Raw genomic sequence first — 25,849 nt, 5'->3', positions numbered from 1 at the left:
TGCATACCGTGTGTGGACTATACCTGTGTGAAGATCTCAATAAAATATGTTAATGAAATTTCAAAGACATTGCCAAGTAGCCTCCTTTATTGCAGCTTTAATGTTTTCAATTCATGAGCTCAGGTAAATAAAAAATGTAAATTTGCTTAATTATACTGTATTAAAGGTATTCTTTATCTTGAGTCACTAGCAAAATGCTTAATCTAGGGGAGACCAGGCAAAGTTAATAATTCTTTGTCTTCTTTTTTTAGTAAATTGTGAAGCCAGGTCACTGGTGAAACAGACTTGCAGGGGTTAGACACGATGTGCGTGTGCTGGGCGAGTTGAGCCGAGAGGAGAGAATGTGAAGCTGTCAGTTTGGAGCGTAGACAGGCAAATGTAACAGAAACGCCCTAGGATTGTTGATGGGTCTCTTGAGAGTCTGACCTACCAAATTGTATATTTGCTCTGAAATTGTTGAGCTGCTTGAGTGCAGGTGTAGGTGGGTGGATTGAGAGCTTAAGTAGGGGTTCAGCTTCGCAGAGCCCATGAAGTGAAAGAAGTAAGGAGGTTAAGTTTATAATCAGGGTTCAAGGAATCTGATCTATGTAAGAGGGGACCCAGGAAAAGTGTTCAATCCTGGAAAAGTGGTTGGATCCGGGCTTTGGTAGGTCCAAGAATTTCTGGCCTTGACTCTTCTAGGTGGGTGAGCTGGGAGGAGAGGATGTGGTCATCGGGAGAGGGGGCTTCAAAGATTTCAGAGATGAGGGGGCTGCGCCCTGAAGCACAGGTCACTGACTGGAAGCACAGAGCCCGAGGAATGGAGAGATGTCGAATTAACAACCTCAGCTTCCACACAGACAGGGTGCAACATCTTGGTGACCCAAAGGAAGAAAGAGAGCAATTGATAAAGGCATTGATGAATTGGATGGAAGGGGGGAGGAGGTCTGTAGACGACAATAAAGAGGAGTGACAAGAGGTGAAGTCTGACACACGAACCTCAAGCGTTGGGGCATGTCCCATCCTGACTCTTAGAAACGAGAGTGAAAGCGAACGTGTAGGAGGCCTCTGCTTTCCCTTTCTGCTCGGATATTTCCTGCAGTGTGGGAATGGCTAAAGAGTTACAAAGGAAAAAAAGAAACACCATTCTTTACTTTTAGAAGAATGCTCACTGTTAATTATGTTACAATATGCTTGATGTCCCCCCACAGGCAATGGCAAGTTTTAGAGAAGGAAGAAGTTAAGTTACTCCAGGCTGGCAGCAAACAGTAAGTGAAAATCACACTAATAACTCGATGTTTCTTTGACAGTTGAAGAAGGAGTTTCACCTCAGGCAGATTCAGCAGAGTTTTTCCCTGAAGACCATTAAAAAAAAAAAAAAAGCCCCAAACTACTAACCGAAACAGAATTGTAATTGGCTTCACTTAACAGAAATTAAATTTGGAGAAAATGAAAAGTTCTCTGTGAAATCATTGTGGGTCATATCTTATAGCACAGCCAAATGATAGCCCTAAGCTGGTTTGCTTTGAATTTTTTTTCCTAATGTTTGATGGTGATGACAAGGAACATAGCTTGATTTCTGAGTATACGAACTGGGATTCACATCTATAAGATATCAGTGTCATAAAGCCACACTTTATAACATATTTTGAACAGGTTTTGCAATGAACTATTAAGAAGTGGATGAAATGATAAAACATTGACTTTGTTAAATCCAGGAAAGGAGTGTAAAATTTTCTTTTCTGTAACCAATAAAAATGCTATTGCATTTTCTATCACATACCTAAATTCCTGCCATCTGTGAAGTCAGTCCAAGCACCAACCCTCATAAAACCTTCTAGGGTGTCCCCTGCTCTCCATGACCTCCTCTGCTTCTGAAATCCTATAGCCATCCATTCAACAAAATTTTATTGATCACCTATTATGTACCAAGTACGGTGCCAAGCCTTGAGGCAGGAGGGAAAGAAAAAAAACGAATTAGGGAGAACCAATAAGAGCAATAATAAAAATGAGTCTTCATCATTTTCCAGGCATTATTACAAGTGTTCTATAGATATGAGGTCTTCTGACGTCTCACAGCAGTGTTATGAGTAAGTACCACTTATATTGTTATTTTAGAGATGACAAAACAGAGGCACAAACAGGTGACTTGCTGAAGGCCACAAGGCTAGTGGGTGGTAAGATCAGATTCAAAACTAGCCCTTAACTGCCTGAGTCACTTAAATGTCTTGTGTTCAATTTCCTCAACTAGATAAAAAATAAAGAATTAGTATTCTCTATTTTCCCTACTTAATTTATAGGATTGATATGAGACGAATAAGAGAACAGATTTGGAAATGTTTAAAAAATTAAAACTTCCATCCTAATGCAACATATTCCTTACTATGACATAAGACCTGTGAAATGTTTTATGTGCAGTAACTCATTTACTCTTCAAAGCAGCCTCTGTGGTAGCTACTGAGGTCATCCCTGTGTTACATCAGAGAAACTAAGATGCAGAGAGCTCCTCGTTAAGTGGTGTTTTAATTTTTGAGGCTGCTGTGAGAACAACCACACAAGGAGTTGGCTGACCTGACAGGAATGAATTGTCTCATGGGTTTGAAGTCTAGAAGCCTTCCTTCCTCCAGGGATTGGCTTGACCGCTGAGCCATGACGATGTTCTCTTCGAGATTCCTTTGGTATATTTACTTAGTGATTATTGATATATTTGTCTTAGTATCAACCAGGTTTGTATTAAAATCAACCAGGTTTCCAATTGTTCCCTATTCATTGTCAGAGCCTTCTTTTCCTGCTTTCTCTGATTTTAATGGAGCATTTCTTTTTATCTTCTGTTTTAGAATATCAATTATACTTCTTTAAACTAAATGTTTAGTGGTTGAACTAGGGTTTATATTATACATTTTTAGTATTCTAAATTCACTTTCAAAAAAGAATTCTGCTTCACAGTTCCTGCAAGTACCTTATAACAGAATATTCCTGATCCCCCCTGCTCCCTCCGTGCATCAGGGCTGCCATTCATTCCACTTTCCCTACACTATCGTCACCCAATGACAAGCTGTTATCATTTAGATCAATCAGAATGAACGAAGTAAAAGAATTTGTTTGTACTCTCATTTACACTGGACTAATGCTCTTTTATTTTTCATGTGGACCTAGCTTTCTGACCTGTGTAACTTTTCTTTTTCCCTTGAGCATGTCTTGCCGGGGCAAGACTGCTGCCCAATGAATTCCCTCAGAGTTTGTTGGTCCAAGAAAGTCTTTATTTCTCCTTCACTTTTGAATGATAATTCACTGAATATAGAATTCTAGTGCACTGGTTTTTCTTCCAACAATTTAAATTCTTCATTCCCCTCTCTTCTTGCTTGCAAGGCTGGTGTCGAGAAGTCCACTCTAATTCTTTTCCATGCTTTTCCATGAATGCGGTTTCTACCCTCTGGCTTCTCTTAAGCTCTGACATTTGTCTTTGGTGTTCTTCAGCTTAAAAAGGATGTGTCTGGGTATAGTTTGGGTGAGGGTGGGGGTGAATGTGGTCTGCCTGGCCTTCTCTGCACTTCCTGGGTCTGTTGTATGGGAAGGGTGGGCCAGTACACCTTTGAATATGCTTCTGCTCCTTTTCTCTTTCTTCTCCTTCTGGTATATCAACTATGTACATGTTACATTTGTCCCACAGTTTGGGATGATCTGGTATTTTTTCCTCCATTCTTTTCTCTTTGCACTTCAGTTTGGAAAGTTTTCTATTGATTTATCTTCAAACCACTGCTTCTTTCCTTGGCTGTGCCAGCTTGCTGATGCGCTGTCCCCAGCAGTCTTCCTTCCTGTCATGGTGGTTTTATTTTTAACATTTACTTTTTTTTTTTTTTTTTTTTTTTAAAGAGAGAGGGAGGAAGAGAAGGAAAGACAGAGAGAAGGAAGGAAGGATGGGAGGAAGAAAGGGAAACATCTTTAAACATTTTCTTGTTTTATTGTATTTTGTTTATTTGTTTGTTTTTTACATGGGCTGGGGCCGGGAATCGAACCGAGGTCCTCCGGCATAGCAGGCAAGCACTTTGCCCGCTGAGCCACCGCGGCCCGCCCTTTAACATTTACTTTTGATTTTAGAATTTCTGCCCGTCTGCTTGCAGTGTCCATCAGTTGTTGACTGTTATCTATTTTTTCTCCTAGAGCCCTTACCTTATTACTCATAGTTATGGTAAATTCCTATGTAATGATTAAAAAAAAAAAAATCTGTGTTTTTGCTGGCTCTGCTTCTTTGTCTTCTCAGACTTAGCTTTTTTGCTTTGCCTTTTGGTAATTAAAAATAATTACTAAAATTCTATTTTTAAATTTTTCACTGAAAGCCAGAATATTGAATAAGGTAAAAGATGTGAGGGTAATAGGTCTCTAGTGTGAAGATTTATGTTAATCTGGCTAGGAGAGAGCTTTGTTTAATCTGCAGCAGCTACAGGTGCCAGAGGCTTCAAATTATTCTCGTGTCCTTACTTTGCCACTCTGATTTCCTTTGGGCTTCCCTAAGTACTCCTCCTCAGAGAGAGTCCAGTCTTGCGCGATTTCAGCTGTAATTCACCGTCCTTTCCCTGGAGCCCCGTTGGTATCGTGTAGGGTGCGAGGAGGAGAAAAAGATCCTCAGAAAAGCATGCCCAGTCATTAGTGGGCCTTGTCTCTGATGTTTCCTCTTGTTTAGCTTCCCTGCACCCTCCTTGGGTAAGACAGGAAGCCCAGGGACGTTGAGGGAGAGGAAACCCCTCCCATCACTCATGGCTCAGGAACAATGCCCTGGAGAAGACTTTTGCCCTGGGTACTAGGTCTTTGCTGTGAAAAAGGCCCTGAGAGCATTTCACAATAATTACCCTACCTCTCCCCCTGCCACAACCATGGAAGGCTCTTTCTCAGCTCTTCATGTGAGGACCAGGCAGGTTTCCTGGAGATGAAGCTTATGAAAGTACTGGGATGGGGGTGGGGGGCAAAGACTGAGGCCCTGGGAGTTTCTCATTTTTATACTGGTCCAGACTCAGCCTTCAGCAATTCACTAAAATCTCCATTTAAGTATCTCACCAGCTTGCGGCTGCAGCGGCTTCTGTGCCAGGTAAGCATACTTCAGTTTTGACTCTCTGGATTCACTCGTCTCTCCAGGGTTGGGATTGGCAGTTCACCCTGCAAGTTCCATTTCCTGATGGGCCCAAGAAAAAGAAAAGTCATTGATTTTCAGTTTATTGATCTTTTGCTTGTTGGAAAGATAGGAAGGATGACTTCCAGGTTCTTTGCATACCGGAGCTAAAACCAGAAGTTACGACATCTGTGATTTTTAGTGAGAGTCTTAGTTGGAACAAAGTTAATTTTGGGACTTTGGAACTTGAGGAGAACTGCGAGGCACCGTGAGGGACTCTCTGGGCCTGATTCAGAGGCTGCACCACTGCATCCAAGGACCCGCCCAGAGCAGAGAGAAGGCGGGGGATTCCTTAGTTAAAGCTAAGAATAGAGAGATGAGAAGGAGATGGAATAGGGGGTGGGTGGGTGGGAAATATTCCCAAATATCTGGGTGCTTGATGTTGTGTGGACTTATCATTAGATAAAGGGCTGAATAGATTTGCTGTGTTTCCACCTCACCCAAGGCCTTGGCATTGGGTCTTCCTTTTCTCAGGTATGCCTTGGTCTCTATGCGCCAGAAGCCCAGGGAGAACAGTTTTGGATGACCTAGGCCAAGCCTGTAGAATGCTAACATGCGCAGGTGAAGAGGGAAAAAGAAACATTCAGCTCTTGGGATGCTTAAAATTCAGGAAAGATGGAGGCAATTGTTAAAGCAGAAAGAAAGCATCTTGCCAGTTGACTGACAATTTCACTTTTCATCAGGATTCAGATGAAGCGACTAAGGACTTGCAGTGAGTCTTCCATTCTATCCAACGCTATTTGCCTTGGACCAAGGTCTCATGTTTTCCTGGTAGCTGGTTGGCTGAAAAGAGCGCTTCTGAAAATCCTCTAAATGATAAAGATTCCCTGTGAGTCGGAATCTGTTTGCTGAACAAATGCTCACTAACTAACGATAGCAAATTTTAATCGATTGATTGCTTTAAGTATCTCATGCTCATAGAACCAGAGATTATCCAGAGAATATAAAATACACTTTGGTGCAATTGGATTCAACTATCAAGTTACTCTTTCATTCAACAAACTTTTATTGAGTACTTATTGTATGTCAGGTCTCAGTAGAGGAGCCTGGGAAAAGCAAGAATGTGAGAAAACATGCATTTGAAATGGTCCCATCACACCTAGTTGCAGATCTAGAACTGTTATTTAATTTCTTTGGATGTCTGCTTTGTAATCCTAAAAATTGTGATAATGTATAGCATTACATAAATGCAAGGTATTGTAATAAGAATATTGTAACAGTTATAAAAGCAAGCCTTAAGACACTAGAGGATGGACTAGAGATATCAGAGGTGTGATAGGAAGTTAGAGAACTTATTTTGTCTAAATGAAGACCATATTTGACTAAGCTGCTCCCAAGACATCGCTTATTCTGAAATGGAAAGATCTGGGGAATATTTCTTCATAAGGAATATTGCATGTTAAGACAAATGCAAAGGAGGTCCTCTGAACCAGCTGCAAGAGTTACTTAGAAGGCAATCAACTTCTCTCATAACTAAAAAGTTTACTGTTTCAGTTTGCCAAAGCTGCCAGATTTCAGTTTGCCAAAGCCGCCAGAATGCAATATACTAGAAATGGATGGGCTTTTTAAAAGGAAATTTATTAAGTTACTAATTTACAGTCCTAAGGCCATGAATATATCTGAATTGTCATCCAGAGAAAGACAGCTTGACTCTGAATAAAGGCTGATGGCATCTGTCTCATGGGAGGGCACATGGTGATGCCTGCGGTCCTTCTTGCCTGGCTTCTGGTTTCAAATGACTCTCTCATCTCCTGTTTCCAGTGGCTTCCTCTCTAAGCATCCGTGGGCTCTCATTTAGGTTCTGCAGGGCAGATTCTGGGTTTCATCTCTCAGCTTAGCATCTCCAAACCAGATGTCTGGTTTTATCTCTCTGCAATCTGTGTCAGCTCTGAGCTCTCTTACTCTCTCTGTGAGCTCTTTAAAGTCCTCTAGTAAGTTAATTAAGACCCACCATGAATGGGCAGGGTCACATCTCCATGGAAATAACCAAATCAAGAGGTCCCACCCACAATTGGTGGGTCACATTCTCCCTGGAAACAATCTAATCAAAAGTCCTCACCCAACAACAGCTCTGCCCTCACAAGATTGGATTAGGAGAACATGGCTATTTTGGAGTACATAACAGTTTCAAACCAGCACAGATACTGAGAAGATTTTTTAAATGTGAAAATGATACATTTTAACAATAGATTCTAGTACCAAAAAGTAATACAGAAGAAAAAGAGCAAAAAAGATACTTGGAGGGAATACCAAATCAATCATTTGAAATAAAATGGACATTCTCTTCCAGACTGAGAAATAAAAACTAGGCAGAATGTCCCATTTTTGTCCTCAAATGATGAAAATGTGAGAAAGCTCTTAATAATACAACTTAAAGTATGACCACTTATATAAAAATACAAAAATTGTACCTCTATTTCTTTCTCTACCCAAGGGTAACTTTAGATTTTACAGATTTTGATGGGCTTGGCGGGGTCTAGTTCTGGTTTATGTGATTCCTGGCATCCCCAACACAAGAGATGAGGAGACTGAAGAATCCACAAGAAAGCCGCTAGAGCTAATAAACAAATTCAGCGAAGTGGAGGGATATAAGTTCAACATCCAAAAATCAGTAGTGTTTCTATACACAAGCAATGAACAATCGGAAGAATCAGGGAAAACACTCCATTCACAATAGAAACTAAAAAAATGAAATACCTAGGAATAAATCTAACCAAGGATATAAAAGACATATGCAAAAAACTATGAAACATTGCTAGGAAAATCAAAGAAGACCTAAATAAATGGAAGGACATTTCATGTTCAAAACTGGAAGATTAAATATCATTAATATCATTAGTACCACCACTTTACAGATCCAATGCAATCCCTATCAAAATTCCAACAACTTTTTTTCAGAAATGGAACCATCATTCATCAAATTTATATAGAAGGATAAGTGACCCCAAATAGCTAAAACCATCTTTAAAAAGAAAAATAAATTTGGAGGGCTCATATTTCCCAATATTAAAACTTATTACAAAGCCACAGTAATCAAAACATCATGGTACCAATGTATAAAAGTTCTTATAGGAACTAGAACAAATATGTGTCACTTTTACAAGGTGTTAATAATAGGGTGGTACATGGGGAAAATACAATTAATGCAAATTAAGGTCTGTAAATTAACATTAACATTGTAATATTCTTTCATTAATTGTAGCAAAGCTAAATGTCAATAATAGAGGAACAAAAGATATGGGATTGTTTTTGGAAGAAATGATAATGTTGTTGTATTGTGTTTCATTGTGGTAGTGAACGCATAACTATGAAATTATATCAAAAGCCATTGTACACTTATGATGGATTGTATGGTATGTGAATAAAAGTGTTTAAAAAATGGGAGGTGGATAAAGGATATGGGATGTTTTGGGTTTTCTTTTCATTTCTTTTTCTGGAGTAATGAAAAGGTTCTAAACTTGATCATGCTAATGAACACAGAACTATGTGATGATTCCGTGAGCCATCAACTGTATACTTTGGATGGATTGCATGGTATGTGAATATATCTAAATAAAATTGCATTGAGAAAACCAACATGGGAATGGCTCAGCTGCAGACCTAGAGACCAATGGAACAGAACTGAGAGCTCCGAAATCAGCCCTCACATTTACGGCCAGCTGACTGGACCACTTGGTTGAGAAAGAACAGTTTCTTTAAAAATGGTGCTGGGAAAACTGGATGTCCACTCTCAAAAATCAGAAGGTAGACCCATACACGCCATATACAGAGTCAATTAAAAATGGATCCACTATCTAATTGTAAGAGCCGGAACTGTCACACTCCCAGAGGAGAGCGTAGGGAAGCGTCTTCAGGACCATGCGTTAGGTGATGGCTTCTTAGACTTTAACTTCAAAGCATAAGCAACAAGAGAAAAAATAGATAAATGTGACCTCATCAAAATTTTAAAAATTTGCATCTTACATGACTTTATCCTTTATGTAAAATGACAACCCACACATGGGGAAAAAAATATTTGGAAATCACATATCCAATAAAGGCTTACTATTCAGAATATACAAAGAAATCCTACAACTTGATCACAAAAAGACAAACAAGCCAAATTAAAAATGGGCAAAAGACTTGAACAGACGTCTCTCCAAAGAAGATTTACAAATGATTAGAAAGCATATGAGAAGATGCTCAACATCATTAACCATCAGGGAAATGCATACCAAAACCACAATGAGATACCACTTCACATGTATTAGAATGGCTGTTATTTAAAAAGATAAAGAAAATAAGTTTTGGAGAGGATGTGGGGAAATGGGAACGTGACTGATTGCTAGTGGCAATGTAAAATGGTGAAGCTGCTGTGTAAGACCATTGGCAGTTCCTCAGAGAGCTAACTATAGAACTACCATATGACCTGGCACTCCCACGGTTAGGAATATACCTGGAAGGTGTGAAAGCAGGGACTCAGCAGATCTCTGCACACTAATGCCCATAGCAGCATTATTCACAATTGCCCAAAGATAGAAGCAATCCAAGTATCCATCCACCAATGAATGGATAAACGAAATGTGGTAGATACACACAATGGAATATTATTCATCTGTGAAAAAGCATTGAAGTTCTGAAACATGCGACAAAATGTATGAACTTTGCTCACATCATGTTGAGTGAAATAAGCCAGACACACAAAAAAACAAATGTTGTATGATCTTACTGATCTGATACGATTAGAATAAGGAAACTCATAGAGTCAGAATCTAGAAAAAGGTGACCAGGGATCAGGGTGGGGATAGGGAATGGGAAGTTAAGGCTTAGAATAAATACACAGGGCTCCTGTTTGGAAAGATGGGATGCTCAGGGGTGGATGGTGGTGATGGCAGCACAGTGTGGTGGGTGCAAGTAACAGTGCTGAAATGTTTATCTGAATGTGCTCAGAAGGGGAAATGTTAGATTGTACATATGGTAATGGAATATTTTTTTTAAATCCATGGAACTGCACTACACAAACAGAACCATAAATTAAGCCACAGACTCTAATTAATAGTACAATTATAAAAATGGGGCTATCATCAATCATTACAAATGCTCCACATGAATAGAAGGTGTGGGTGGTTGCATAGCATATGGGAATCCTATATTTTATGCATGATTGTTCTGTAAACCCACAACTTTCTGTTAAAACTTAAATACTTAAAATAAATTAAAAAAATAGAAAGGAGGGTACTGCTCCTGTTCCCACTTTGTAGTAGGCATTTGCCATTTTGTCATCTCTTTGGCATTTAAACCTTTTCTTATGTCTGAAAACTCCCTGTCGAATGAGTCTTGATGGAAGGCAAATCTCTACAGTTTCCAAAGCAGCTTTGGTGAGAAAGACAGTGGAGGCCAGAGTGTCTGCCAGCCCATGAAGGGGTATCATGCTGTGAAAAATAAAAGCCAAGGACTGGGTTCCATTTCCCTCAAACTTAGGACAAATTGCTTTTATGTGTCTAGGGCTTGCCTTCCTGATCTGTAGCAGTTTGTGTTTTGTTTTTTTTTTTTGATGCTGATTATCTTCTATATCTGATAAAATCTCTTCAAGTTCTTATCTTTTGGGTTTTGGCTTGCTGACTCAATAAAATGGGTGCAGTTTTCCCTCCTCCGCAGTGGTGTGAGAACAGAACAGGACAATTTAGTTCCGACACATGTTCAGCGTCCGACCTGCAGACGAGTCTCAGCAGGGAGGGCTATGGCTGCTGTCTTCATCGTGGACTTTCCAAAAGCACTTCAGTCTGTTGTGTTCTGGTTCCCTTCAATGGCTCCTTTCATTTATGTGCAAGTTTTAAGGAAAAAGGCCAATGGCAAGGGCCAGGGCTGCCGTTGCTGTGCAGTCCAGAGCCCAGTGATTCTCTATGTCAGGGTTCGCGACAGTCAGCCCCATGTCAGCGCAGCTGCTGTATGTGTTCATGCCATTCCATGTTGTTCCAGACTGCGATATACCAGAAACGGAATGACTTTTAAAAAGGGGAATTTAATAAGTTGTTATTTACAGTTCTAAGGCCGAGAAAATGTCCCAATTAAAACAAGCCTATAGAAATGTCCAATCAAAGGCATCCAGGGAAAGATACCCTGGTTCAAAGAAGGCCGATGACGTTCAGGGTTCCTCTCTCATCTGGCAGGGCACATGGCGAACACGGCATCATCTGCTAGCTTTCTCTCCTGGCTTCCTGTTTCATGAAGCTCCCCGGGAGGTATTTTCCTTCTTCATTTCCAAAGGTCGCTGGCTGGTGGACTCTGCTTCTCGTGGCTATGGTGTTCTGCTCTGCTCTCTCTGAATCTCTTTCTCCAAAATGTTTCCTCTTTCACAGGACTGCAGTAAACTAATCAAGGCCCACCCAAATGGGTGAAGACACACTTCCAGCTAATCCTGTTTAACAGCCACTCTTGATTAAATCACATCTCCAGGGGGATGATGTAATTACAGTTTCAAACATACAATACTGAATAGGGATTAGAAGAAGTGGCTGCCTTTACACAATGGGCTTAGGATTAAAACATGGCTTTTCTAGGGTACATACATCCTTTCAAACCAGCACACACACCATCAGGATGAAATAATGTGGGTCAAAGTCACCAGATCTGTAAACTCATATGTTCCCCTACTTCCCTTCTTCTGATTTTTTCATAAATTTAATCTAAAATGGAGGTGATGTATTTAATTACATTGTCTGGTTCTGTTGCTCACTGACACATTTTGATAATCTTTGAGAGTCTCACCTTCATTTATTATTTTTTTTAAAAGCTAACTTTCTGGAGTTACATGCTGGGCCATTGGAATAGTCAACCAGGGTGTTGACCTAATATTTTCTTTCCTTCAATAATTCCTTGCATTTAAAAAGGTAACATTTGAATAAAAGACTATTCGCATAATAAAAATATATCAATATATTCACATTGTAACAAAGTCAAGTAATATAAATGTACATAGAATAAAAAGTGAAATTGCTCTTCCATTTTCTGCATCATTCCTACTACCTTCCCCAGAAATGCTAATAACAGTTCAGACCACTTTCATGTGTTGACATCCTAAATGTACATCTATGAAGACATGGGTTTCATTTTCATGTTGGTTTGTGCAGAGGGCATCATATATGCATTTTTGTAATGTGTATTCTCACTTGATATGTCTTGGGAATCTTCTCAACGATACATCGCTCTATCTTATATTTTCATAGTAATAAGAAACAGTAACTGCCAGGGTAACGCAATTCGATAGTTGATTGAACAATTCTACTGGTGGATATTTGTGTGGTTTTCAGTATTTCAACTCTTGTGAAAATGGTTCAAGAGATTATATTTGTGTTTCCTTAGGAATATAAATAACCTCTTAGAGACCAGTAAATGAAAGTGTCACTTGACAGTGTGCTCGTTGCAAGACGGTGGCTTCTGGGACTGTGGGCCAACGTCAGGAGTAGACATTAAAAACATCTCTGGAGGTGAAGGGGCCAGACGCCCCCGTGGCTCCGTGAGAGCATGAGTCTGATAACGCGTCATCCATAGGGCCCCTTCCAGCTGTGGCCTCCGAGGGCCCACCCAGCTCTGGCTCACCAGCCGCCCACCAGAATTAGCTGAAGAGTGAGGAACTAGTCCATCGACTCTTCAAAGGCTCACCCAGCTCTGGCTCATCAGCCGCCCACCGGAATTAGCTGTAGAATGAGGAACTAGACCCTTGACCCTTCCACATCCAGGCAGCCTGAACTGGTAGCTCATCGTCAAAGGTCCTCAGCAAACCCTGCTTGCAGGGTGCCCTGCTGACGGAGAGAGCAGGAGTGAACTTGGAGATGATTCTACCGGAAGCTTCACCCCCCTCTCCCCACCCCTGTGCTGTCTGAAAGTGAGTCAGGTCAGGAATCCCTGATTTCACACCTCAGGCCCCGGAGCAGTGCACTGCAAACTTGCCAGGTCGAAGGAGAGTGGTGGAGGGACCAGGACCCAGGCCAAGTGAACCAGATGTGAATCTCCAGAGATGAGAAACTCTGAGCGTCCATCTGTAAGGGTCATACAGCAGCTGATTCACAGGTTTAGGCTGAGGATTAATGCAAAACCTGTAAAATGCCTCTCATACAGTAAAGTCTTTTAGGAAGAAAACTGTGAGAGGAGGCAAATGTGGAAATGCATCAATCATCCAGGGTTCCATCGAGGGTTAGATGATGTCACTATGTGAAATGGCTGATCTTGAGCAGGCCACGTCCTCTATCTAAATCTCAGTTTCTCATTTATGAAAATGGACTTCTAAAATTCCTCTTCAGATTGTTCATTTCTAGTGTATAGAAACACTACGGATTTTTGCTTGTTGACTTGCTCCTTACCACTTTGCAGAATGGATTTATGAGCTCTAGTAGCTTCGTTGTGGATTTTTCAGGATTTCTTATATATGGGATCATGCCATCTGCAGAAAGGGAAAGTTTTGCTTCTTTTCCAACCCGGATGCCTTTTGTTTCTTGTTCTTGCCTAATCGCTCTAGTTAGAACTTTCAGTACAATGTTGAATACCAGTGGTGACAGCGGGCATCATTTTCTTGTTCGAGTTTTGGAGGGAAGGCTTTTCAGTCTTTCATCATTTATATGATGTATATGCCTTTATCACGTTGAAGTTTCCTACAATGCCTAGTTTTCTGGGTGTTTTTGTCAAGACAGGGTGCTGTATTTGTCCAATGCCTTTTCTGTATCGATTGAGATAATCATGTTTTTTTTCCTTTTTTTAATTACCGTGGTGTATTAATTGATTTTCTTATGATGAACCACCTTCGCATACCCGGGATAAATCCCACTTAATCAAATTATTTTAACATGGTATTGAATTCTGTTTGCTGGTATTTGTGGAGGGAAATTAGTCTGTAAGTTTCTTTTCCTGGGGTATTTTTATCTGGCTTTGGAATGGGAGTGATATTGGCCTCATAAAATGAGTAGGACGTGTTCTCTTCTCTTCAGTTTTTTTGAAGAGTGTGGCAGGATAGGTGTTAATTCTTCTTGGACTGTTTGGTAAATTTCATCAGTGAAGCCATTTGGTCCTGGGCTTTTCTTTGTAAGGAAGTCTCGATGACTGACTCAATCTCTTTACTCATTATTGGACTTTGTTGAGGTCTTTATTTCTTCAGTGTAGGAAGTTTGCATGATTCTAGGAATTTGTCCATTTCATCTAAGTTACCTAATTTGTTGGCTTACAGCTGTTCATAGTGTCTTCTTATACTCATTTTTATTTTTGTGGGGTCGACCGTAATGTTCTCATTTTCATTTCTGACTTATGTATGTTCTCTCCCTTTTTTTCTTTGTCAATCTAGCTAAAGAGTTGTCAATTTTATTGTTTTTTTTTTTTTAAAGAACCAACTTTTGGTCTTGTTGATTTCTTTATTGTTACTTTTTAGTTCTCTATTTCATTTATCTCTGCTCTCGTCTTTATTTCCTTCTTTCTGCATTCCATAAGGTTTGGCATGTTGTGCTTTTGTTTTCATTCTCCTCAAGATATTTTCTCATTTCTCTTGAGATTTCTCATTTGACCCATTGGTTGTTTAAAAAATGTATTGCTTAATTTCCCATATTTTTGGATTTTCCTGTTCTCTGTCTGCTACTGAGTTCTGGCTTCATTCCATTGTACTCAGAGAAGGTGCATTGTATGATTTTGAAATTTAAAAAATTATTGAGACTTGTTTTTTGACCTAACACATGGTCTACCCTGGAGAATGATCCATGCACACTAGAGAAGAATGTGTATCTGCTACTGTTGGATGGAGTGTTCTGTGTATTTCTGTTAGGTCTAGTTGGCTTATAGTTTTGTTTGAGACTACTATTTCCTCACTGCTCTCCTGTCTAGATGTTAGATTCCTTTTTGAAAATGGTATATTAAAGTTTCTTACCATTGCTGTAGAACTGTCTTACTTATATCCTTTCAAATCTGTCAAAGTCAGTTTTATATATTTTGGGGCTCTGCCATTAGGTGCGTGTATATTTATAATTATTATGTCTTGTTAATTGACACTTTATCAGTATATGGAGATCTTCTTTGTTCCTCATGACATGTTTTTGCTTATAACCTATTTTACCTGATATTAGTGTAACTAGCCTGCTGTTATTATTACTATTTGCATGATATATTTTCTTTCCATCCTTTTACTTTCAACCTACTTGTTTCTTTGAAATATGACTCTCTTGTAAACAGCAAAAAGCTGAGCAATGCTTTATTATCCATTTTGCCAATCTCTACTTTTTTTTTTCTGATCTCTACTTTTTGACTGGAGAGTTTTAATCCATTTACCTTTAAAATTAGTCCTGAAAGTGTAGGACTTTATTCTGCCATTTTGCTATTTTATCTCTGTAAGTCTTATACATTTTTTGACACTCAATCCTCCATTAGTGCCAACTTTCATATTTGTTTGGTTTTGTACTGCATCATTTTAAGTCTCATCTCATTTCCTTCTATACAAATTTTTTCAGGGTTTTTTTGTGGTTACTATGTAGCTTAAATTTAACATCCTAAATTTATAGCAATCACATCTGATTTGATACTAACTAAACTTCAATAGCATACATACACATTGTTCCTATATCCTTACTTCCCCTTCCCCCTTTCATTATACTTGCTACAAATTATATCTTTATACATTGTATGTAAAAAACATAAATCTATCATTACTTTTGATGAATTTACATTTTAGAAACTGCAAGCAGTAAAAAGTTGAGTTTCATGCCACAAAATATAGTACAACACCACTGACATTTATAATTACACATGTAGTTATTTACCAGAGGTCTTTATTTCGTTATGGTGCATTGATCCACTGTCTATCGTTCTTTTCTTTCGGTCTGAAGAACGCTTCAGCATTGCTTTTAAGGCAGGCCTAGTGTGATGAATTCCCTCAGCTTTTGTGTATCTGTGAATGTCGTCATCTCCCCCCATTTTTGAAAGACAGTTTTGCCAAATATAAAACTCTCGGTTGATGACTGTTTTCTTTCAGCACTATAAACATTTCGTCACACTGCCTTCTTTCCTCTATGGTTTCTGATGAGGAATCAGCACTTCGTCTTACTGATATTCCCTTGAAAAGCACATGGCTTTTCTCTTGCTGCCCTTAGAATTCTCTTCTTATGTCTAGCCATGGTTCTCTTTGAATTTATCCTATTTGAGTTTGTTCAGCTTCTTGAACTGGTATATTCCTTTCTTTCATTTAATTTGGGAAATTTTCTGCCAAAATTTCTTTGAATATTCCTTCTGCTACTTTCTTTCTTTCTTCTCCTTCTGGGACTTCCATAATGCCCACATTGATGTGTTTGTGGGGTCACAGGCCTCTTTTGGGCTGTTCTATGAGAGTGGGGAGAAGGAGAGGATGTATTCCCTTCCTACTCTAGTCTGACACCATGGCTGAAAAATGCGAGGGCTTCCTCCACTTCTGTTACGTGGCAAGGAGAACCGACAGTAGAAAAGTGAAATAAGAGGATTGTGTTTCCAACCGCATGACACACTGAGAAAACAAGACGGTGGTTTTCACCATTAGTTTCAGTCAATTCAACCCTCTGCCGTGTGCTGGCTGGAAGTGACCCTCAAAGACCTCGGCTTTGCCCCTGCGAACATGGGGACAAGCCATGCGATCGCCCAGCTGGCGTCGGCCGTCCAGCCCGGGGTGCTCCCGGGAGCTGTCCCCCCTGGTCTGTCTATTCTGGGCATGAAAGATGGCACGGGGCTCCCCATGGGCACCCCGAGAGCCCTGGAGAGAGGCTCTTCCCGCACTGACCTCAGCGCCCGCGGGTAGGAGCATGTCCGACCCAAGGGCCAGTGGGGGGCCGTCCGCCCGAGGCCCCATCGAACCGGTGTCGGGGGGCCAGGTGCTTCCAGCTGTGGACTTTGGGGACCTCCGTGGCCGAGGCACGAAGAGCCGAGATTCAGGATCTGGGCCAACCGGGGCGTGAATGACCACATGACACGATCAACTTGTTTCTCGTGGGAGGACGTCTTCCTGGACCATAAGTCAGCCCATGCGTTTAGCCGAGAGTTCTCCCCAGCTGCATCTGCAGTCTGCCGGAGGCCACTTATTCTTCCTGTCACCTTGTGAGTGATTAAGGTTTTCCCGGAGATGGTACATTGAAGAAAGGACAGGAAGTCTAACTACTCTTTGAGTGACTGACAAACGAGCCTCCTTCCAAACAAAATCCTACCTAAACGCCAGCACACGACGCTAATGAGACTGGAGCCGGCCCCTACGAAGCGAGAGAGAGAGAGGTGCTGTCCCCAAGAGAGGCTGAGCCCACTGAGGGGCAGCACAGCCCGTGGTCACCACTGCTGACAAAAGTGATCTTCTCAGAGCAACTCTTCCTCAACAGCCCGTGATCCCCAAATAACTCACATGAGCATAAACACAAAGCCCCCAATTGCCACCATAAAGTCCCTGCCCATGATGCCACTTGTAGTTGCTCTCAAAGCCACCTACCCTAATTGGTGCCAACTGTCTCATTTTTAACATCTGGGCAGAGCATCTCAGAGCCTCCAGGGCACAGTACTCCATTGGCTTCTGCCTTCCTTTACTCTCCTGAGAAGTTTCTAGTCCCTTCCTGTCTACTCATGAGGACTCAAGGCTAGTTCAAGGAGCTGGTTTGGGAAAGACACCAGGCTTTGCCTTCCAAATAGAACACCTTAGCCCCCTTCTGTTACAAAAACAAAGCTCCCATGCAGAGGCAAACCATGCTGATGAGGACGGGAAGTGGTGGGGAGAGAGATGCGGCTTAGAACAGCAGTCTTCAAATGATTATACAAACTGCAGGCCACTTAGAAGTCTTCAAATGATTATACAAACTGCAGGCCACTTAGAGCCATTCCAGGGAGGACGGTTTTCGGAAAATTGATAAGATCCTCAACGTCCATACATGCCCCTCCTTAAAATGATCTGCCCCAAATCAGTAAGAGGTAACTCTATTTTTCCCTACTTCTCCAAATTAACAAAATAAACACAAACCTCTCATCTGTCCAAATCTTAGTTTGGTGCATCACCTTAGGGTATAAATATCTTTAAAATGCCAATGATGTAATTGGAAATGTTGATTTTGTTTTGGGAAAATGAATGATTCCAAACACTAATAATGAATCCTTTTGAAACTCAGTAGGTTCTCAATTCCTTGAATTCAACAATGTTGAAGGAGAGCCTATAAAGTTATCAACTGATAGAAAATGAAGATAATTTAAAAAACATTTTTATTATGGATAATTTCAAGCATATACAAAGGCAGTGAGAAATGTATATCGAGTCCCCATATTCCCATCATCCAATTTAAAAAATTATCAACATTTTGCTGCTCTTGAAAATATAATATTTGATGCTAGATCACCAAATGATTTGGGCATATATTTAGAAGAACTTCAAAGAGTTGTCATGGTTGTTTTGAAAAGCAAAAGAAATCTCATCCCATCCCCATCTATTTTTTTAGGTCACAGAGCTTCTTAGTGTCAACATCTATTTAAAAAATGAAAAATAGGAATGAAATTGTTGTGAAACTTTTACTCATCCCAGATTATATTTATCTGTGGATATTCAAATTATTTGAAAACCAGAAAGATCGAACACTCTTTCAAAAGACGAATTTATAATAAAATCTTACTTTAAAGTTAACTGTCAAAATTAGTAACATGTTTACATTGTTTAATCAACTGTTTACTTCCAATTTTTAATGTAACTTCTTAATCCAGAAGAATAAAAGAAACACGTAGAGCCTTGTGGTCACAAGAAATCAAACTTTTAAAATATTAATTTGTATGCGGTTTTTTTTTTTTGGCAGAGAACTTTGACAGAGTGATTAGCAAAAACTTTTCAGTCGTAAATTATATTATAATAAGATAAAATAAAGTGAGGGAAATGGAATGGAAATATTAGTTCAAAGAATGAAAGAAATAGCAGCAAAATTTCTGTGGAGAAAAACAGTTATGTACTTTTTAATATGCAAGGTGGTATCATCAAATGGATATGTATTTACTTCCAAGGTGTAAAAGTAGCAGTGCTTTAACAGTTTTATTTTAAAATATCACTGTTTAAAGGGTGCTAGAAAATGTATCTCTTACAATTTATGGCAAAAAGTTTAGATAGCCACTTAAACATCTGTGAGAGTTTATATCATCACATAAATTCTTCTCGCGTGTGCAAACGTGTTTGAAGCCAGACAGCTGACACTAGTATTCTCTGGGCACACATCCAGCCAGGTGAAACGCCGTTTTAGCATAAGGAGGAAGAACGATTAAGTGGGCCGTGGATTCTTTTGCCTCACATGCTCAGTAACCAATTGCTGCAACCCCGGGATTTCAAGGAGTGAATGAGTTTATTACTAGGCATGTAGTAGGACAGCAGATGGTCTAGCAGCCCAAAATCTGTCTCCCTGAACTGCAGTAATTCTGATAGTTTTATTAGAGAAAAGATGGGCAGGGTTTAGGATAATGAGCACAGTGGCCCCAGATGATGTAATTGGGGGGGCGGGGAAATCTAATTATTGCACATGCGCAGATTGATTCCATGCTTAGCCTCAGAGCATTTGTAGGAAATGGCCGCGTGAGGTCTAGGGGACTCGTAGTTAAAGTCTAAGCTACTGCGCATGTCCGGTGGGCCCACTTTGGTCAGATCCAGTCTCGGTTATGAAGGTAACTTTGGATTTGGGCTCGGTTAGCTCTGGGCTGACCCAGGACTCTTCATTAATAAACATCAGGAGCTGTCTTTAGTGATCACAAGACTCTAAAGTTGAAAAACTGGATAACTGGGTACAAATGAAGGTCAGTCACAAGGTTACAAGCACAGGGACAGGAGATAAAAGTCGTGCAATCTTCAGAGAGCAAGGCAGCTGGGTTGCAATGAAGAGATTTCAGGAATTTCCCTCTGTCTACTCCAATATGCCAGAAAACAACGAGGAATGCCTATAGAACGAGTCCGGAATCACTCGGTTGCATGAGCATTTGCATGGTGCACAGGGCACAGACCTGGACAGTGTCTAGAGTGGACTCCCCAAGGCCACTAGAAAGCCTGCAGCTCCAGCTGAGCCAGGTTCCTTCGACCGCGTGCAGGAAGAGATGTGCCCCCTGATGTCCTAGTGTGTCTTGGGAGAGGCAGTCAGGGAATGATATTTACTGGGCTTCCAGGTCTGGGCGTAAGCGCCTTGGGGTGGGTCATTTGAGGTGGGAAGCTGATTGGGGCTGAGCAAAATTCAAGCCACACTGACTTGGGATAGGTGTCCATGGCAGGCACAGGGGCTCGAACTCAATCTTGAGCAGCTCACTGGGGTTTGACAAGCGAACTGCTTGAACAGGGAAAATAGGTTTGCAGTAATTTCTTGAAAGAGGCATTTAATTATCTGTTTACAGCTTTATCTTCCTAGGCAAGACTGTCCTGGAACAAGGAGTGAAAACCCTTCTGACACAGGTGACTCCTGTTCTTATTCTGTTGATGAAGCTATGGGTGCAAGAAGTCGTGATTCCCAGTAGAATATACACAGATGGCTAAGTCAAGCTTAGGTACCTGGATGTTTAAAAACGGAGGTGTATGCTTGTCTAAGACAGCTTGGTAAAATTACAGGGCCTGTAACTTTAGTAAGAAAAAAAACATGCAGATGCCACTTATTAGAAGAATACCCTATTGGTATAAACGCAGAGTACAAAAAATATGTACAGCTGAGAGTGGTATCCACCAAAGCTTAAATGCCAACCTACTAGGTTCTGATTCTCGTTGGTATGGGCCTTCGGTAAAAAGGAAAGAGCAGGAGCAGCTCTGGAGGGAGGGTTAGGTTTGGAGGTGAAGGGTTGAAATAGCAGTGGGAGGTGGCCTGTGCTCAGCAAGTCGAGATGCAGGCGTGTGGGGCCCTGTCTCAGCTGTTTGGGAACCTTTGAGGGGGAAACCAGGAGTGATTTGGGCCATGTTTTGGCTTTCAGCTTACCACGCATTGTCCCATATAGTGCTTCTAGTGTAAACATTTATAGAAGATTTTAACTTGAAGTGCTTTCTCATAGGATTCTCTGTTCTTTTTGCAGCAGGCAGGATCTGTAAGTGGAGAAATAGCCTTTCGAAGCTTAATCATTGCAGAGGTGAAATCATTCTTCAAGTAGTAAAAGAGTCACATGAACAGGACTCTAAATTAGGAAAGGAAAGCTGGGAATTTTGCCTTTTGGTGACTCTGGCTGCTTCTCCTAGGTCAGTGGTTCTCAGTGGGGTTCTCTGGCCAGCAGCTTTGGCCTCACCAGGGGACTCGTTTGAAATGCAGATTCCAGGGCCCCACCTGCAGCCCTACTGAGTCAGGAGCTGCCACTGGGGTTCAGGAATCTGTATTTTAACAAGCCCCCTGGGAGATTCTGGTGCATAAAAAGTTTGAGAACTGCTGATTTCGCTGTCCTTCCCGTTTGGCTGGGCACACTTCCCATCCCCTGGCTAAGCCCTCCTTCAGTCCAGCCTGACTCTGTGTACAACCAACAAGGATGTCATCATAAACCAAGTGAACAGTCCCGGAAAACTGACCTTTGTCTAATTATCTTGGGTTTAACATTTTGCATGTGACTGAACTCTAGCAGAACTGGGGAAGCTTTGTAAGTCTTACACATTCTTTGATCTTCAATCCTCCCATTAGTGCCAACTTTCATATTTGTTTGGTTTTGTATTGCACCATTTTAAGTCCCATCTCATTTCCTTCTCTACAGATTTTTCAGATTTTTTTTTGTGGTTACCATGGAGCTTAAATTTAGCATCCTAAATTTATAGCCACAGGAGCCCCCCATCTTGTTCCTGATCTTAGGAGGAGCGCTTTCAGCCATTTACCACTGAGTTTGATGTTTCCTGTGGCTTTTTCATAGATGCCATCCTCAGGTTGAGGAAATTCCCATCCCTTCCTAGTTTGTAGCATATTTGAGTTAATGAATGTTTTGTGGTGTAACATTTTAATTACTTTAATGATTGTTCACTATATTTTTGGAGTTATTTTGTGAAATATAGAGATACGAGTCCTATGTGGTTCGATTCCCTCTTCTCTATTTTGTGCTATTATTGCTATATGTTACATCTGTATATGTTACAAATTCATTGCTGCATTGCCAGAATTATGATGTCACATGATTTCATGTCATTTAAAGAAGGTAAGAGAAAAAAGGAGAGTAAATATATATGTGTAGAGTTTTTTTATATTAACTTTCCTATTTACCAATTCTGGTTCTCTTCATTTTCCCCTCTGGATTCAAGTCACCATCTGGTGTCATTTCCTTACTTCAGTGCAGCTTTTCTCTCACCCATCTCCTTTGTGCTGTTATTAAATATGTAACATTTCTTTATGCTATAGTCTAACAATAAAATGAAAATTGTATTGTTTTATAACATCACTTTTTAAATCGGTTTAAATAAGAACAGAGAAGAATTGTACATTTAAATGTCTTTTAGAATTACCTAATAATTTTTACTGATGCTTCTTTATTTTTGTGGGGTTTGCATTACTGTCTGGAGTAACTTGATTTCCATCTGCAAATCTTCCTTTAGTATGTCTTGAAAGGTGGGTTTCTAACAATGAATTCCCTCAGTTTCATTTTTCTGAGAAACAGTTTTATTTTACCTTGATTTTTGAAAGATAGTTTTTCTGGATTTAAGATTCTTGGTTGACAATTTTTTTTTTCTTTCAACACTTAGAATATGCCATCATACTGCTTTCTGGCCTCTGTTGTCTTATTTATGAGAAGTTGGTTGTGAACCCCAGAAAAACCATGCTCTTTAATTCTGATTCAATATTGTTGTTTGGAATTTCTTTGATGAAGTTGTTTCCATCGGGATGTGACCCACCCAATTGTGGGTGGGACCTTTTGAGTAGGTGGTTTCCATGGAGATGTGTCTTCACCCATTCAAGGTGGGTTGCTTGCGGGAGCCTTCTAAGAGGGAACCATTTTGGGAAAAGCCACTGAGCTGACACAAGATCCAGACATTCGGGATGCAGAAGGTGCACGCCCCCAGGGAAACTGATTGAATTGAGAAGCCAGGGGACCGCCCGACACCAGCCACGTGCCTTCCCAGCTGACAGAGGGGCTCCAGACCCACTGGCCTTTCTTGAGTGAAGGTATCTGTCTCTGGATGTCTTAGCTTGGACATTTTTATAGGCTTAGAGCTGTCAACTTGTGACTTAATAAATTTCCTTCTTTAAAGCCATTCCATTTCTGGTACCTTGCATTCCAGCAGCTTTAACAAACTAAAACAACAGAATAATGCTTGTTTTTGCTTTAATATATTTATTGAAAAATATCCACATACATATAGTTCAACCATATTAGACAATCAACGACTCACAATGTCATCACATAGTTGTGTATTCTTCACCACGATCATTTTTAGAGCATTTGCATCACTCCAGAAAAAGAAATAAAAAGAAAAAAAGAGAACTCATACATCTAGATTAATGTTTTTTTGAAGTCAAATTTGGGAAGTTGTTCATCAACTATTTCTTCAAGTATTTTTTCTTTGGGCCCTTTTCTCTCTTCTCCCTCTGGCACTTTCACTATGTGAATGTTGGTATGTTAAATGCTGCTCCACATTAATCTAAAGATCTGTTCATTTTTCTTCCTTCTCTTCCTCTTCTTCAAATTGCATGATCTCTATTGATTTATCTTCAAGTTTGCTAATACATTCTGCCAACTCAAATATAGTGCTCAAATGTATTTGAATGAATTTTTTCATTTCAATTATCTTACTTTTTAACTCCTGAATTTCTGATTCTGAAAAAATAATTTTGTTCTCTTTATTGGTTTTCTCTTTTTGATGAGAGGTTGTCATCATACCTGGTCTCCTTTGGTTTTTTAATGTCTTTATGAGGCTACCTTGAAGTTTTCTTGTTGCCCCTGCATAGATGGTTTCCACTGTCTATTTTCCCCCTATGTACAGGTCACATTTTCATGTTTCTTTGCATTTTTATAGTTTTTGTTGTTGGAAGTAGACATTTGAAATGTTATACTGTAGCAACTCTGGCAATTGATCCTGCTCACTGGCTGTGGCATCCCAAGGCTTGGGCCCCCTCCACACAGCCCTTCCCACATGGCCCCCCATACGGCCCCCTCCCACACGGCCCTCTCCCTCATGATCCCCTACCATACGGCCCCCTCCCACACAGCCCCCTCCCACACGGCCCCTCCCACACGGCCCCCTCCCACACGGCCCCTCCCACACGGCCCCCTCCCACACGACCCCCTCCCACACGGCCCCTCCCACACGGCCCCCTCCACAAGGCCCCTCCCACACGGCCCCTCCCACACGGCCCCCTCCCACACGGCCCCTCCCACACGGCCCCCTCCCACAAGGCCCCTCCCACACGGCCCCTCCCACAAGGCCCCTCCCACACGGCCCCCTCCCACAAGGCCCCTCCCACACGGCCCCCTCCCACAAGGCCCCTCCCACACGGCCCCTCCCACACGGCCCCCTCCCACAAGGTCTGTACAACCTGCTTTAGCCAAGGACAAAGGTCAGGGAAGTAAACAATCTCCCCAGAGGGAGAAGAATGCAACCACGGATATAAAACCAGCATTGATTGTATCTTGGTCTTAAACACTAATCTTAGTAAAATGACAGGCTGTGGGCCCCTTTAATAATTATGCCAGAGACCCGATGTCCTCATGCTGTGTGGAATGCCTTTGCTCTAAATCATGTATTACCTCCCCGTGCTCCAGACTCCTATTCCTTGTGGGTGCTAAACGTCCAGAACGGCTGCCCCTGGAGAACCTCCTGTTCATAGGTCCCGGTAACCCTATGTCTGCTTCTGTATCTGGTGTGTTTTCCGTCCCACAGCAGCCTCAGCCTGTGCTCTGTACAAACTGGGTCTGGGCTCGAACAACTGCTGAGCCAGGCGGGAGACAGAGACTCCTTCGGCAGAAGTAGGAGTGGGTCCGGGAAAGGGAGACTCAGTGGGACAAATCCAGGGTTGACCTGCATTGCCCATGTAGGTAGGGGTGGCTGCCATCCTGGATGGATGGGGACCCCTTGAGAATGTGGGGATGCCCTGAAAACTCCTGCAGAGTTGCTGTTTTGCAACTGATAGCAAGACAACTAAAGCTTAGCAAAAGGAAAAGAGAATACCAAGCAACAGTGCTAGAACCTGGCCCCTTTTAGGAGCTTTATGTATGGCCACAGAGGCAGCACAGGTGACAAAAACACAGCTGGCCCTTTAAAGGAGGAATTGAAATTAGAGATGGATGCACAGCTCGCTCAAGTGGACATGAAAGATGCCTTAACCGAGTGTTTGTGTCGTGTAGATGATTAATTAGAAACTGTAGCCTGTAGATGTGCCAAGCCTGTGGTAGTAAATCACCCTGTGTCCGAGTCTGGAGAATACTGACTAACCCAAAGCATGGGATCCCAGTTAGATTTTTCTTCTGATGATGAAGAGGAGGAAAAGGAAGAGTGTGGGAAGTGGAGGAGTAGTCCCCCCAGCGCTGCAGCAAAAAATAAAAACAGCGCAGGAGGGAACTGCCGGGGTGGACCCTCAGAATTTACAGCCTCCGACACAGAAACTCCATGGTACCATGAGAGATTACACCACTGCCAAACAAGGTGATCTCGGGCAGCGTGCTAGGCAGAAAGCCAGGGAGGCAATACCTGATTTGCTTTTACAATTATGAGGCGTAGGAGCTGAGGGTGTAATATTAACCGGGATGGAAATGAGTAAGTGAGCATCTATCCCAACACACCCACCCCCACAGCAGCCCCTGCAT

At 41.3% G+C, this 25,849-nt stretch overlaps 1 pseudogene; it reads left to right on the top strand.

Annotated features, from left to right (window-relative positions):
• Positions 1–16,736: 16,736 nt before the first annotated feature.
• Positions 16,737–25,849, top strand: part of LOC143680609 (protein lin-9 homolog) — a 109,174-nt pseudogene continuing 100,061 nt past the window's right edge.

Source organism: Tamandua tetradactyla, chromosome 4 (assembly GCF_023851605.1).
Source record: "Tamandua tetradactyla isolate mTamTet1 chromosome 4, mTamTet1.pri, whole genome shotgun sequence".
Lineage (NCBI taxonomy): Eukaryota > Metazoa > Chordata > Mammalia > Pilosa > Myrmecophagidae > Tamandua > Tamandua tetradactyla.
Note: the sequence above shows the minus strand (reverse complement) of the source record. Positions and strands in the feature narration are given on the sequence as shown.